The sequence below is a fragment of the Eschrichtius robustus genome, chromosome 9, assembly GCF_028021215.1.
Source record: "Eschrichtius robustus isolate mEscRob2 chromosome 9, mEscRob2.pri, whole genome shotgun sequence".
Taxonomy (NCBI): domain Eukaryota; kingdom Metazoa; phylum Chordata; class Mammalia; order Artiodactyla; family Eschrichtiidae; genus Eschrichtius; species Eschrichtius robustus.
Window position 1 is genome coordinate 34,723,327 of NC_090832.1, and position 16,131 is coordinate 34,739,457.

Sequence of the window (16,131 nt, forward strand, 5' to 3'; positions counted from 1 at the left end):
CAATAGAGACCAAAAAGGAAAATCATTAGCTTAGTTTCTTGAACATAGACATCAGGCTTTATTTTATGATACCTTTAGAGAGATAAAATTAGTGTCAAGGATCATCATTAGGTTTCAGGAAGTTGGGGTAATAATTATAATAAATGATTATTGAAATCATACCAATATAATGCCTGATATTTGTACTGGGTGTTATAAATGTGTTTTTTCATTCAATTCCCACATCCAATCGGATGTTATAACAGATGTAATTCATATAAATCTAATTATAGCTACTTTTGTAATTTATTTGATATGTGGATATCAGGATACCATCCTGAATACGTGAAAAGGAAATGAACTCTCTCCTTTTTTCCCTGTGATTATGCTAATTTCCACTACAGGTATTTAAATATAAGATAATTCTTCCTGCAGAGTGTATTGTATAATGTACAACTTGTTTCATCATCTAAACATCTAGTTAGAATCCCTCTTAACTTTCTCTGTCTCTCAGCCTATATATTGATAGTATTAAGAATGTGTTTAGATATATTTTCTAATTACTTTGCTAGTCGTTTTTCATTTAGGTAGAGACATTTTTGGCATTTGATTTTTATTGTTATCTATATAGTCTTGTCTTGGAGAACCAGAGACTCTGCAGTCTGCCCCAGGGTTTACGTCCCAGGATTTAATGTAACGTTGAAATAAAAAGGGTTTTGTGTACTTAGACACCAGCTGCCTTGTGGCAACAGACTTTCTGGCCCTGCTGGTCTGAGTGGGTTGCAGTCAAAATACTACTCATTTATTGTTTGTTTCTTACTTTTGTAAATTGGCTCATTTCATTATAGTTTTAAAAATTTTTCCTCTTGCCAGTTTTCAAATAAAGATGAGAGATAAAAATATTCTGTTCAATTTCTGTTCTGCTTTCTTTATTCTCCTCTTCTTTCTCTTTACATTTTCCAAGGTGAATTTATATATTTCTCATCTATTTTGACATTGCCCAATTCTTCAGCAATTTACATGCTTATTCATGAAAAAGCTTTTCTGCCTTTTTCAGTAATACCACTTAAATTACCTAAACTTATTCTCTTGAATCATTCTTCTCCATATTTAAGAAACATTGAAGATTATCAGTTGCCTGGTTTAGGGTTGTTTTCAAATAAATAAGACTGAGATATAGAGATAAAGGTGTAGATATATAGATATAATTGATATGTGTGCATCTATAGAGTGAGTGAATCAGAAAGTGGCCAATGATTAAAAAAAATGATCCATCTTTTGCTGAAACTAGTAGAAACATAATAAAGGGAGAAGAATCTTGGTTCCACAATGCATCTACAGGCCAACACACACAGATAGATGTCAAGTTATTTTTGCTTGGTGTAGAACAACTTCCTAAAGGTCAAGGGGCCCAGTTCTTAATTCTAACCTTAATTCTAACTCTAATTCTTATAACCCAGTTAATTGTATTGGCTTAGAGAATTCATTGAACTTTTCCAGGCCATAGATTTTTTTTATCTATAAAAGGAGATGTGGGTAGAGACCAAAATCCCTTCCAGCTGTAAGATGCTAAACCAGGTCTCTACATTATTTTCGATGGTCTGAAACATGGCCTTGATCACCTTTTTTTGTTTCATGGAGGAATATAAAATTTTTAAGTTATTAGTTTTGTGTGGGAAAAAAAAATCATTCGTTAAATTAAGTATCATTGTGAGAACAACTGCTTAAAATCTCTGCTGACTGCTGTGAACGAATGTACTCTGAAGTAACTCAGAATGAAAGGTCTTTGCATCCTATTACAAAAGTAATGGAATAATGGAGTAGCTGTTACACCTGCCATGGTCAGGTGTAATAAAAATGGCCATCAACTTTTTATGTCCTCCAAATCACTTATATAATATAATAATATTGAGCTTCAATTGGTAAATGTTGTTTGAATATGGTGTAAAAGAGCAAAAACTAGAAAGTGTCCAATTTTCTATTTTAAATGAAAATTGATACACTACAACTGCCATGAATACCTGATAGTATATGACATTTAAAGTAATTTATGTATAGAAATACATTTAGAGAATAACTTCACACTTGTTTACTGTCTTTAGCTTACAATTGATATTTCAATCATTTTTATTGTTTAAAATGACATACAAATTAGGTAAATTAAAGAATGGAGCACAAAAAAGCAGACACTTAGTGAGTTACCTGAGATAATCTGGGATAGTCCATAAGACATATCATAGTGGGTCTGCTATATCTTTAGGGAGTGTTCTTTTTTTTCTTTTTTAATATTTATTTATTTAATTTATTTTTTTGTCTGCGTCGGGTCTTAGTTGCCACTCACAGGCTTTCCTCTAGTTGTGGCATGCAGGTTTTCTCTCTCTGATTGTGGCGTGCTGACTCCAGAGCACGTGGGCTCTGTAGTTTGCGGCGCGCAAACTCAGTAGTTGTGGTGCGCGGGCTTAGTTGCCCTGCGGCATGTGGGATCTTAGTTCCCCAACCAGGGATGGAACCCTCATCCCCTGCATTGGAAGGCAGACTCCTTATCACTGGACCACTAGGGAAGTCCCTTTACAGAGTTTTCTTTCCTGCAAGATCTCAGATTATAAAATTAGAGAGTCTTAAAAGAAGGTCATTCACTCTAGACATTTAGAAAACAATGACAAAATATATAAGCCAAATTAACCTCCTTGCACATGCTGAGGGAACTACTGATGCATAAAACAATATGGATGAATGTTTTTAAAAGTCCATTGGTGTAGCATTATGCATAATGGATATAGCACAACCAAAAGAAATACCTTCAATAAAATATATCATGCTCTAGTGTAAAAAAAAATGTCCATTGGTGTCAGCAAGTATGTTATGCAGTTCATTCATATTGGATAAGGGAGTTAGGATAAAGTCTTTAGTTGCTCCTAGAGAACTTCCAAATTCGTTTTCTTTCGTAACACTCAGTGAAGTAGCTTGCATTCTAGATATGAACACAACTTTTTTTTTCAGCTTACAATTTGCAGTTTTCCCCACGCAAACAGATGTTTTTTAATGCTTACAACAAGTTTTAAAACTATACCATTTTGTGTTCCTAAGGAACCCAAGAGAATTTGTGGATCATAACTTAAGGCTTATGATAAAACCCAGGTTATAGGAAGTAAGATCATAAGTGAGATTTTAATGTATAATTTTATGTTTAATGTTTTTCAATGTTCAGTTTATAATGAAATAAAATAATAAAAATGTCTGTTTATATTCCTGAGAGGTAACAGATAATTTTCTCACAGGGAAGAAAAAAAATAGGTTATATATGTTCGTGGGTTAAAAATTTTAGTCATGTCCTTTTTATTTCAACACAATAATATGGATAGTAGATAAAGTGATCACAGGAAAAAGTGAATATATAAGGGAACAATAACATATGACACAGTAGTTCCACTCCTAAGTAGTTGCATAAGAGAAATAAAAGCATGTGTTCACAAAAAGACTTGTGGAAGAATGTTTATAACAGCTTTATTCATTATAACCAGTAATTGTAAAGAACCCAAATGTCCGTTAACAGGAGAATGGATAAACAATTTGTGGTTCATTCACACTACTCAGCAATAAATTAGAAAGCATGCACTACTGATACCAGGATTTATAAAGCTCAGCAATATTATGCTTTCTGAAAGAGAAGAGACACAAAAGAGTGCATGCCTTATGACTCTATAGATGCTAATCTATGGTGATAGAAATCAGAACAGTATTTGACTTGGGGTAGGGGGTGATTAGGAACTGGAAGTGAGCAGGGAAACTTTTTGAGGTAAAGTAAGTGTCATATAGCTTTATTGGGGCTTTGGGTCTATGGGTGTATATACATTTGTCAGAAGTTAAGATTTATCCAATTTGCTGTATATAGTGTACCTGAATTATCCATGAATGAGGAGAAAGTGAGTATATGAAACATTTCCTCAAATAACCAAATCACTGGCAGTACTAATCATGCTGTAGATCAGCGGTCCCCAACCTTTTTGGCCCCAGGGACCGGTTTTGTGGAAGACAGTTTTTCCACGGATGGAGGGGGGCAGTTTAGGCGGCAATGCGAGCGATGGCGGGGATGGTTCAGGCGGCAATGCAAGCGATGGGGAGCTGAGCCTTACCGGTCCGTGGCCCGGGGGTTGGGGACCCCTGCCGTAGATGGCAATAGCCTAGTACAAACATTACCTGCATTTTTGTCCATCTTGTCCATTTGAAGTCATTGGATTAGGTTCAAGGGTGATTTTTAATCATCAGTGTAAACTGAAATATAGAATAAAGCACGTTCTGAGTGTTCTATTATCAGAACATGTTATAACGCTCGAGGATGTGAAAGAGTTGAAACGGGTTGGGCTGTAACTTATAAATTAGTATTCTTTCATGAAGGTCCGGTGTAGGTGGACACCTACATGACAAATCAAATAGAACCCATTGCTGGAACATCTGTCAGACCATATGCTTTGGCCTCAGGTTCAGTGTAGAAACTAAAATGCTAATGACTCCATCCATCATTACAGAGCTTGGTGGGCATGCATCATTGGGTTGGACAGAGAAATTCACCAGCGGAGTAACTGAAAGCAGGGAATTGTGTGGGGAGATTTGGTGGCACCGTTCGTTTTGGTGAATTGAAATGAGGCTGTTTAATGTGTGACTGGTAATTCTATGCAGATTGCCATCAAAGCTGTGGCAGTTGGGCCGGTCTGTCAGTAATCTCCCCAGGTGCTGACACGGCGCCTCCTGAGTAGGCCTGCCAAAACAGGAAAGCCAGCCATCACTTTGCCCTTGGTGAGGCTCGTCACTGCTAATGTACTGTGATACAGCTAGTTTCTCAGCCAAAGGAAATGTCATTCCTTCTGGAGCAATAGATAATTAAGCAATACATTGAGAGTAAAATTAGTATAATTAGGTGCAGATTGCTCTAAAAAACAACCAGAGAGAGGCTGACCTTTTGCAGTACCAACTGTTGCCAGCTGAGGGTCAATGAAAATGGTTGGTCTGAAACTTCTGACCATAAAGTGTTTTATCTATCCAGGCAAATGTAGTAGCCTTGTTCCTATACTACATGGGAATATCATCATGTCGCATTGGAAATGAGAAGCATGATTTTTAAAAAAATGAATAATTAGAGTACAAAATACTCAAATTTTATCTGGTGAAATATATCACTACAATCACTACAATCTGGTGAAATATATCACTACAACTAGTCATTGCTCACAAAGCTCTTTTTGATGCTGCCATGCTATAGTATTTTCTTGTGTCTATTTATACTGTCGTATGAAGTGCCTGAAACCTTGTATCATGTTTAATTTCCACAAGAGATTTTACTATCCCTGAAACTATTTCTTTTTGAGAAAAAAAAAATCTGGTAATTTTCCGTTTATTATAATGAAGTGAAAATGTTGGAGGAAATTTATCTATGCCTAGAAACATGCAGTTTACAGTGGGCAACTCATTGAGAACTAATTTGAGAGGACTATTTCAAAGCCAAACTGATTAAACATTTAATATATGATCAGCTCACATTGGATACCATGGGGGTGGGGAGAGAAAGGAATGAGATAATGTGAAATTGTCCTAATGTCTAGACTTGGTGAAAGTTCTGACGTTTTCGAGATTGGCCCTAAGAGTGGCTGACACATATCTGAAATATTAGAGTAACAAAAGGCAGCAGCATATAATTACTAGGACATTTGGTAAAGTTGAAGAAATGATGTCAGAATGGCTAAAGGTACATTGTATAAATATATCTTGAGATTTGTGGGAGACTGGATAAGTTTCTTAAAATCTTAGAATATTGGGAATATACAGGAGGGATTTAGTTTGTTTTTTATAGATAGTAAAGTACAATAATAACTAGTGGTTTGAAGCTGTTTGGTGAGAGATATAAGCTGATTATGAGGAAGACCTTTGTAATTGTAGGGCTGTTGAAACCTAGAATGAGCTACTGTAGGAGGTAGTAAAATTAGGGGAAGTGTCCAAGCATAATCTGGTTAAGTACTTGCTAGAGATGTAGAGGACATTTAAGCATGAGGCTGAATGCTTTTTTAAGATCCTTTCAGCCCTGAGAGATGCTTGTATAACCGAATAAGAAAAGATCGTATGGAGTCTAAGCCCAGCGCTTTTTCAGAGTTGAGAGAGAGCATCACAGACTGGAGTGTTTGGTGAAATCATTAAGGAAGATTTGATTGAGTCTTTGAAGGACGTATAGGACTTGGATAAGCAAGGATTAAGTGGGCATGGTTATCACTGCAGTTTAGTGTATGTGTGTGCTGGTGGGGTAGGAACATCAAGAGAAGAATCTTCTTGAAGTGTAAGGTTCACAATGGGAAGTAGAGGTAAATATAGTTTATGGCAGGGTTGGGACTAGGCCTTGATGGAGACAAAAGCAAGAAAGAAGCTACTGCTGGCAGTACAGACATCAAGTAGTGAAGGCCTAGGATTGGACAACGCCGGTGGATTTGGAAGAAATGTGAGGAGGGGAGGAGAGGGACCAATGAAAGAAGACACAGAGTTTGGATCTGGTTGGTACCAGGTGAAAGAATTTGGAAGAGTGAAATAGTAAAGATGGCTTTTTAAATTTCCTCAAACGTTTATGTTTTACAGCCAGTCTGTGAATTTGTTTTCCCATTTTCTGTCTGGGAACTAATTTACCTGCTCGACGCATTTGTTTACTTTTTTCCCCTTCTGCCTTGGTAATTGCATGTGAGTTTTCCTAAATAGGAGTGAAAAATGAGGAGACATTCCCATTCCTTTTGACTCTTTAGCCTTAAAAAAATTTTACCAGGACAGTTTGAAGCTTGTGGCCAAATTAAAAACCTCTGTGTGTTCCTGATTTCACTTAGGAGAATTCATCTGTGGGAAGGCTGTTGGTGCTTTCAGCCTTGCCTTCTGTAACTTGTGGCTCACAGAACAGGACCCGTGTCAGAGAAGAGTATTAACCATGTCTGTTGTACTTTCCTCACTCCTTGTAAACTGATAGATGAACACTAGCCTGCTACTTAATTCTAATTTTCTCTGTTTATCCTGTTTAAGCATTAGTGATTTTTTTTCTGTGTATATGCTGATTTACAATTAATTCTCCTCCACTTAAGAGACCATGTTCTATTTGGTAGCTAATGGCTATCACTCTTATCAGTCCTGCTTTTCCTGAGGACCTTGTTTTATTAGAGTTCATGGCATTATATTCTTCCTTCATGGCTTCATGTAAAGAATTATAATCATTGGTCTTGAAGTAAAATCACTGACCAAGTATCATGGATTGTAATGTTTATCTTTTACCCTTGGCATTTTGGGTGTGTATGTATGTAACAATGAGCATCAGAAAGTTTAATCGTATTTAATTTTTAGAATTTCCAAATATTCCTGAGGTCATTTTGGTTGGCTTTGTGTGGCTTTCTACCATAAACAGTTCAGTGCCTTAAAGATATGATGCATTCTTTTCCTTCTTCAATAATTCATAAACTCTGAGCTTGTTGTCTACAGATTACATAATTGACTATAAATGAATGATGTGTGGAATAGTCTTTATCTTCTTTATGTATCCCTGGAACATGACTCTAAAGGCCTGGCAGTCATAGAAGCTCAAGGATTTCTTCTTATCGATATCTATAAATAACAATTTACTACTTTTTCTGTACAAGAATAATGCACTCTCCTACTGTTCTCAGAGCTGCCCTTTCAGTGTGTTTTTCAGGTCACGTCAAGCACTTTACAACTTTCCATTGAGCTCCTGTGATCAGTGTTACAACATGGGGCTCTGGCAGTGGGCTGGGTTTCTTCTCTATGAAAAGCAGTCTGATTTAAAGATAGTATATTTATAAAATTCTTTTATTTTAAAATAAAACATAGAGAAAACCTCACAAAAATGAAAAACTATGACTCAATGAATTTTTATGATACCCACCACACAGGTCAAGAGAAAGACCTTGCCAGCCATCGTAGAGGCTCTTTCCAAGTGGTCCATCCCAGACACAAATGAGCCATCTCTCTACAACTAATAAGTTGTAGCCTACCCCTACAAATAATAATTATCATGACTTTCAGCCCTTGTATTTTTTTCCTGTTTTTTTTCCACTTACATATGTTTAGTCTCCTTAGATACTATAGATTAGTCTTGTCTATTTTTTAAAATATGTCTTTTAGAATCCCTTTAATCTGTGTTTTTGCCCTCTCTTGTGTTTGTCACAGTTTATCTGTTGAGGAACCCAGGCCATTTGACTTGTAGTTTTCACACAGTCTGCATTTTACTGATTGCATACAAATGTCCTCTTCAGTTCAACATGTTCCTTTTAATTTCCTGAAAATTGGCAGCCAGATCTAGAGTCAAGTTTGATCCTCTGGCAATGCTAGAGGAGGTGTATGGTGTGATTACAAAATGTCTCCTATTTCTTTTTGTGATTCTGATACCAATTGATGCTTAATGCCTATATTCATTCCTGTGGTTGTAAATTGTGATATTCTAATTTTATTATTTCTTTTGTATTTTGTTTAATTAATGAAGACACACTTATCATCATCTCCTATCTGGCTACCCAGTGACATAGTTCATTTTAGGAAAGGCGTGGTAACTTCTCAAATCTTTGCTTTAATTATTGGTTTTCAGTATAATTTGTTGGTTCCTGTCATCCTCCAAAGGTGACTGATTCTTCTTCCTCTTTTTTTAATATCATGAACTTATGGATTTAAGCATATTTAATAGACTTCAATTCATTGCAATTAATATTATTTTTAAGACTCAGATCATCCCAGGTTGGCTCCAGTGTCCATTTGATATAACTTCAGTAGTCTTCAATAGCTTTCTTGTATTGCTATCTGATGTCAGTGTCATCTTGCACATTTTCTCTTTCAGACCTGGTGCCCTGTTTTATAATTTTGAGAAATTATATTTCAGGACCATTATGTGAATGCTGAGGGGCATTCATTGCTAGATCTTTTCAGTGAACATAACTAAGAAAAATATACACATATATTTAAAGGTAAAATAACTATTAGTTTATATTGATATTTCAAATTCAAGCCTAAAGTTTTTCACTTAATGTTTTCTTTATTACAGTTTGTCAGTTACATCTTCTTTTTTTCCACACTAATATTTTTGGTTCTCAATGACACAGAGAAAGAGACAATAAGAATATCCCATAATCACTCATTTTTAAATCTCATGTTATTTTGAATACTTGTACCCTATCTCCATTGTTAGCATAGAACCATTGCATATTGTACTCTCTCCTATTTAGCCCTTATTTGGTGTTAGTTCTATGTGTAGCTATGTTTTTTAATGTTCATCATCAGTATGTATGTCATGTCTTCTTAGTAATTTTGGTTGTTTGAAACTTATTTTCTGGGAGATTCCACAGGAGTAGCTCATGTAAATAATATTCCCTGAGTTCTTGGATGTTGATAATAGTTTATATGTGCCCTTGGTTCTTAAGTCAATTTTGAAGGTTATAAAATCCTTCATTCTCATTTTCTTTCCTTGAGTAACTTAAATGTGTTACTTCATTTTCTTGTGGCATAAAGCCTTGCTGTCAAAGTCTGATAATAAATTTTCTTTTTCTTATAAGTCTTCTACCTGCTTTTCTAGGTAGTCAAAGGATTTTTTTTTTCTATTTCTTTAAAGATTTTAGTTTTGTAAGAATCTATATCAAGGTAGCAAATACATGGTTACCCAGAACTTAAACTTCTGTAGGTATTTGATCAGGGATATCTATCTAATGGTGATATTTTGCATATCTCTATTACTGCATCGTGCTATGGACTAGCAGTGTCTTCTTTACCAATGACACTGGAGTTATTTGTACCTTTAAATCTAATCAGATTAGAGAACCAATTCCAGAAAACCCAGAACCAGACCAAATCAGAAAACTCATCCCTAAAAATCTTTTCCTCCAGAACCATTTCTAGTAACAAAATCATCTCTGTTAGTCAGGGTTCAAACATGAAAAGCAGATCAGAAGGAGAGATGATAGATAGATAGATAGATAGATAGATAGATAGATAGATAGATAGATAGATAGATGATAGATTGATAGATAGATAAATGATAGATAGATGATAGATAGATAGATAGATTTTTTTTTTTTTTTTCAAGAGATTTGTTGCAAGGAATTGGTTTATGTGATTGTGGAACCTGGCTGGGCAAGTCTGAAGTCTGTAGTCAAGCGCTTCAAGAGGGCAGGCTGGAGTATTCAGGCACAGACTAAAGTTGCTCTTCACAGGTAGAATTTCTTCTGCTTCAGGGAAGCCTCCGATCCATTCTTAAGACCTTTCAACTGATTGAATCAAGTCCACCCAGATTATCTAGGCTATTCTCCCTTATTTAATGTCATTTGGGTATGGACTTTAATCCCATCTGCAAAATACCTTAGTAGAGACACCTAGGTTAGTGTTTTGATTGAAAAACTGGCGACTGTAGCCTAGTCAAGTTGATACATTAAAAGACCATGACAGTTATCAAATATATTATTCACTTAGATATTGTTTCGATTATTATCTTCATAATATTGCTATTATCAGGATTTGCAGTTAGAACTTTTGCACAATTATCTCACCTAATATTCTCAGCATCTCTGTTGAATAAGCTGTTACAAATTGATATCCCCATTTTTAGATGAAAAGGCAGAGATTTGAGAAGTAATGAGAAACTGTGAAGCTAATAAATAGTCATTGCAGGACTAGAACGTAGGTATCATCTCCCATAGTTCAGTCTACTTACTCTGCCCTCTTTGTGTGGCTCCTCGTATTGGCCACCTTGTCCCAGTATTGCAAAGACACCTTCACTTCTTAGGTTAAAGTTCATTTTCTTGTTTAATACCTGACAGTTTTTGTGAAACTTGGTTAATGATCCTGATTCTAGTAATTTGCTATCGCCAGCACATTTTTACCCTACTTTATATCAGAATTATAATATTTGCCTCCTCTTTCTTTTTCTGTGTCAAATATCATTTGCCTTGTTCAGTACTTTTATTGCTGTATAGTAAATATGTTGTGAACTTAGTATTGTAATTTTAGGGTAATTTCTCCTAGAGGAATGCTATTTTCTTATTGTTTAATCTATTGACATCAATATAATAATTTCTAACGGATGTAAATGAGTGCTTTTCTCAAAATAGTAACAGTGTTTCTAATTTTAGAAATTTATAAATTTCTAAACCTTTAAGTTTGCCATGATCCTCTTTCATTTTTCTAAAATTCTTTGATTTAATTGTTCAATAATAATGATGATGATGATAGCTTTATCATACCTATGAGAAAGAAAAACATTTCATATGGCAGACAAGCCCCAGTAAGGAACCCTCAGGTCCTTGGAATTAATTTGGCTGGATTGTTGTATGAGTCACATCAACCTTACTTAATTATAGTGTGCAAATTTACAGACATTAGTTTTGGAAAAAGGGCAAGTACTGACAAATTATATGCGGTCCTTTTAATATTATTCAATAGGAACTTAAATACCTAACATAGGAAAACAGTCTCTTTCCAGTTTCTCCAACTCTAAGAGGATGGAGGAGACATGTATCATTGTGTGCCCAGGAAAGGCAGTGAAAAATAAATAAAGCAATAAATGTAATTTAATTTTTTCTTCAAGCCAATAGAGTGAAATAATCTCTGCAAGTGTTCTAAGTGCTGCATTATTGAATTTAAAATTAAATTGGATTAATTATATTCCTCAAGCTTTGAAAAGAGAAGCTGAAATAAACTGTTCCATATTTTAACCATACCACATTAGCTTTTAGGATTTCAAGTTGAAAGTAAGTAATAGAAAACCAAACGTATTACATCACTTAACAGGAAGTCCAGAAATAAGGGGGCTCTAAGAGCTGTTGACACCATTTTATTTTATTTCAATTTTAAATTTTTCTCAAGAGACCAAAGTGAGGATTTATTAAGTGGTAGTACACTCACTCTCAGGGGGAGAGTGGGCAGACTCAGGTGAGTAGCTGCCGACACCATTTTAGAGACGTGATCAAGAACCTGATCCTGTCTTTCTCCTCAATGTGCCATTCTCAGCATTTTAGTCATGACATTGAGAAAAAGAAAAGGGGACTCACTGTGTTTTCTCTAGAAGTGAGGAAACCTTTCTGGAAATGACTTGGCTTATTCCTATTATTTCTCATTGGCCAGAATCACACCGATTTTTAGACCTGTCAACTTTTCATGGGAACAGGACCTCCATCATGTTTTCAACCAGTGTCTCAAGCTGAAATATCTTGCTGCATAACCGAGGGATCTTGTAAAAATGCAGATTTTGATTCAGTAGATCTAGAGTGATCTCTAGACTTTGCATTTGTAACAATCTGACAGGTGATCCTAATGCTACAATTTATTATAGATATTGGGAATTAACCAATATTACCACTACACTACTTTATGCCAGGAACTGACCTTGTCAAATAAATACTGCATGCACCCTGCATGATGAAGCTTACTTAGTTTACTAGAGGAGTCATAATAGTAATTCCAGTGACTTGCCTAGAGTTACTTGGTAAGTGACGAGTCCCAGCAACCTGTACTGGAGACAGAATAAATAAGAAAGCATGACAAGGATCTGGGGAGGAGGGGAGAGGAATGAAAAAACAAAGTGCTAGGTTATAATCCTTGGATCATATAATTTTGTGGTTCATTTCTTAGTATTTCTCAGGGTTGGGGATTTTGAAATGGAGAATCACATAAAAATCTCAAAGCAGGATAAAGAGCCCAGAACTGAAGAATATAAGGCAGAAAACTATATGCAAACACTGCTGTATAAGAGATAAATTTACCATTGCTTCTTATTTCCTTCTTCCATAGCCCTGCCCACTCTGCTAAATTGATAGCTTGTAGGCAGGCAAAGACCTATTATTTTGGATTATAAAAGAAAAAGTTATCATTATTTTTGACTTCTGAAATGTACATATCATGAATTGCTACTTTGAAATGTAATGCCTTACTGAAAGTAAATAAAGCAAATAAAGTAAATAAAGCAATGTCTAATATAGTAGATTACATTTTCTCATTGATACAATGCATTGATCAAGACTCAACAACAAATAATCAACTCACTGGACTGTACCTATGATACAAATGAAACAAAAAGCAGCTTTGGTTTATTTTAGAGGAAATACTACTGGATTTTGTGTCTTTAAACCTAGTTTTGAGTTTTAATCCTGCTACTAACAGGCTGTGTATCGCATTTTTAATCTTTCTGAATTCTGATTTTATAATCTTTAAATGGAAATGACTATCACAGAAGGTTTGTAATAGAGAACAGTGACAGAACCAAGGTAACAGCTAATATAGTATGAGGTACATGGAGGTGTTTATTAAATGATTTTTGAAGAAAAATCTGAATATTATGACTATATTATTTTTATTGTTATTTTATTTCAAGAGATAAATAGCACCTAAGTGTACTATGCTCATTAATTATAGAAACAATGTATATCCTATATAAGCATATATAGTTATGTTAGTATAGTAATATACACAAATACAAACACAATGTAATCAACTTTGTGATCTCCTGATGGTCCTCAACATCTCTGAGTTCAGAAAGAGCTTGGCATAAATGATCTCTAGATGTCCTTGAGGTTCTGTATTTCTGTAGCTTCCTTTTATTATTAACTTTAATTAACGATTTTTATATATTTTGTTATAAAAATTTATGAAAAACTAAGGAAGTTTTACATGACTTTTGTCTCTAAAAATATCAGCGAATTTAGTTCATTTTAACAAAGAACTTGAGTACCCACTAAATAATGATAACATACTACATATAAGATGCTGTGGAAGAAAAAATACAAGATTTGGAGCCCTACCTTCAGGATGATTTCAGTACACAAAAAGGTAAAAGGACATATATAGAATATATTGTAGAAGAGATTCAAGATAGAAATGCTGGTGATTACATTTTTATGATGATCTTTGAGTTTTTGAGACACTATTCATGGTAATTTCAGTGGGAATGGAAAGTGAAGAGTATGTATAAGTTGATGAAATGTGAGGTTGAGGCAGAGAGGACGTTGTTAGATTTCATAGCTCGTGGCACTGTGGGCATCAACTAGGAATATCTAAGAGCTGTTGGTCTCCCTTGTTGGGTAATTCAGATTTTTCATGAGGGCAAATGAGTGATTGCAAAAGTCAGTAGTGGTCTTGTAATTGTTGCAGAGAAATAGTGTATATCCTGTATTGGCAGTGTATAACAATGGAAAGTTTTTAAAAATCCAGAATTCTTTCAGGCTAGTGAAAATCTCTGAAATGGCTGCTTGTAAAAGTAAAGGGTCAGAAAGTAAGGTCTCATTGACAATGCAGAAGATTGAAACAATAGGAGACAATGCCACGGGCAATTGTGATTCAGACTGAGAAAACTGTCTTAGCACAGGGACAAGGTAGTAACGAAGGCTGTTGGGCATCACTGAGGCCAGAGGGAGTTTTGGGATCACTGAGAATATTCACAGAACTATGGTGGAGAGGATAATCTGACCTGATAGATAACTGACTGGAAGGCTATTTGGGCAAGCTGGGAACTCTGGAAGTTGAGAGGCTGTTGAGTGGGATAGTGAAAGAGTGGCCTGCAAGTGAGGAACCAGGATAAAGGGTAAGAAAGTAGAAGAAAATGTGCCCTCCTTTGAGAAAAGTTTGGAGGAAAGTGTTATTGTGAGATGAATGTCAATTAAGATGGAAAGATGAAATAATAATTATTCAGAGGGAAACATTAAGGGTACTTAGTAACTCTTCACAAGAGAAGACGGATTTTTGAAAAAGACATGGTGTTAAAAGACGTGAGTGTTGTGTGTGCACAAGCAAGATGATTTAGAAGACAAGGTGGGCAGCAGGAGTTGGATGGTCTTGCCAAAGGAAGAACTGAGAAAGGTGATGGAAGATGGAGAGCACCACTGGAGGGGTGAATTAGGGGAGGATGAGGTGAGGGCATGTACCTGTATAAACAGTGCTGAGTCATGGTCTGCCTTCCAATTAGAAAGATGGTATCAAATGATATGATAATTGAAAAAAATGCTGTTTGAGATTCTCATGTGTAAAATTTTTGTTTGTTTGTTTGTTCATGTGGTTTATAGGGAAAGAGAATTTAGGCTAGATTTTAGGGATTTATATTTTAGGGCTTTTGAGTATAAGCTGCTTTTTCTCTTTATTATTATTCAAGGGAATGAGCAGGGGATCTTGGTGCAAAAATCATGGAATACGTGGGTCAGGAAAGAAGAGTCAACAAAACACTGAATGAGTGAAAAATTTTGACTTTAGTCAAAATTGGGACTTTTTTATCCTTAGGTATATATGCATATACAGACACACACGCATATGTATAACATAATTTGCACATATATATCATTTCAGATATGGAGAAGGGTGTTAAAGGTACAGTGGATTTTAGGATTTTAAAAATTATTAAAGTAATAAGATGATTCCTTTATTATTTACCTGTTTAAAAAATGCAAAGTGTTTCAAACATACAAAAACAATTATAAAAAAAGATAAATTGATCACTAACATACCCACCACTCTAATTTAATAGAAGTTGACATTTTTCATTTTTGTCTCCCATCTTAATTTTTGTTAAGGTTTTTTTTTTTTTTTTAGATTTAAACATGTATTTCAGTGGAATGCAGGAGATGTTCAACTTTTTTTTTTTTTTACCAGGACCCTACTGGTTTTAGTTTGCTTAGTTTAACTGCCACGTTGAATTTTACTGAATGGATAAATCTCAGTTTATTTACCCACCACTCAGGAATATGTGGATCTTTCCCATACTTAACTATTACAAACGATTCTGAGTTCAACATTCTTGTACATATCTGCGTGATCACACATAGAAAAGGTGGTTTGTCTTTTTTCTTATTGAACTGTAGATGAATTTTACATAACCTGGCTATTTATCTTTTGATGATTATTTTCATGACAAATATCTTACTACAGTTTGTGGCTTCCTTTTTTCACTTTATTTATGATGTCTTTCAACATATAGAAGTTAGAAATTTTATTATAGTTGAATATTTCAACGATTTCCTTTATGGTCTTGTGTGAGGCACCCTGATACTGTAAATATGTTTTTCCAATAGTTCATTTTAAAAGTTGACAGATATGCTTTTAACTTTTAGGTTCCTTTGATTATTTCTTTTAAATGGTATAAATTGGCTGTCATTACTGCCA

At 34.9% G+C, this 16,131-nt stretch overlaps 1 protein-coding gene across 4 annotated transcripts in view; it reads left to right on the forward strand.

Annotated features, from left to right (window-relative positions):
- The window catches only part of PTPRK (protein tyrosine phosphatase receptor type K), a 554,818-nt gene that overhangs the window by 288,371 nt on the left and 250,316 nt on the right, over positions 1-16,131 (forward strand). The window lies entirely within an intron of this gene.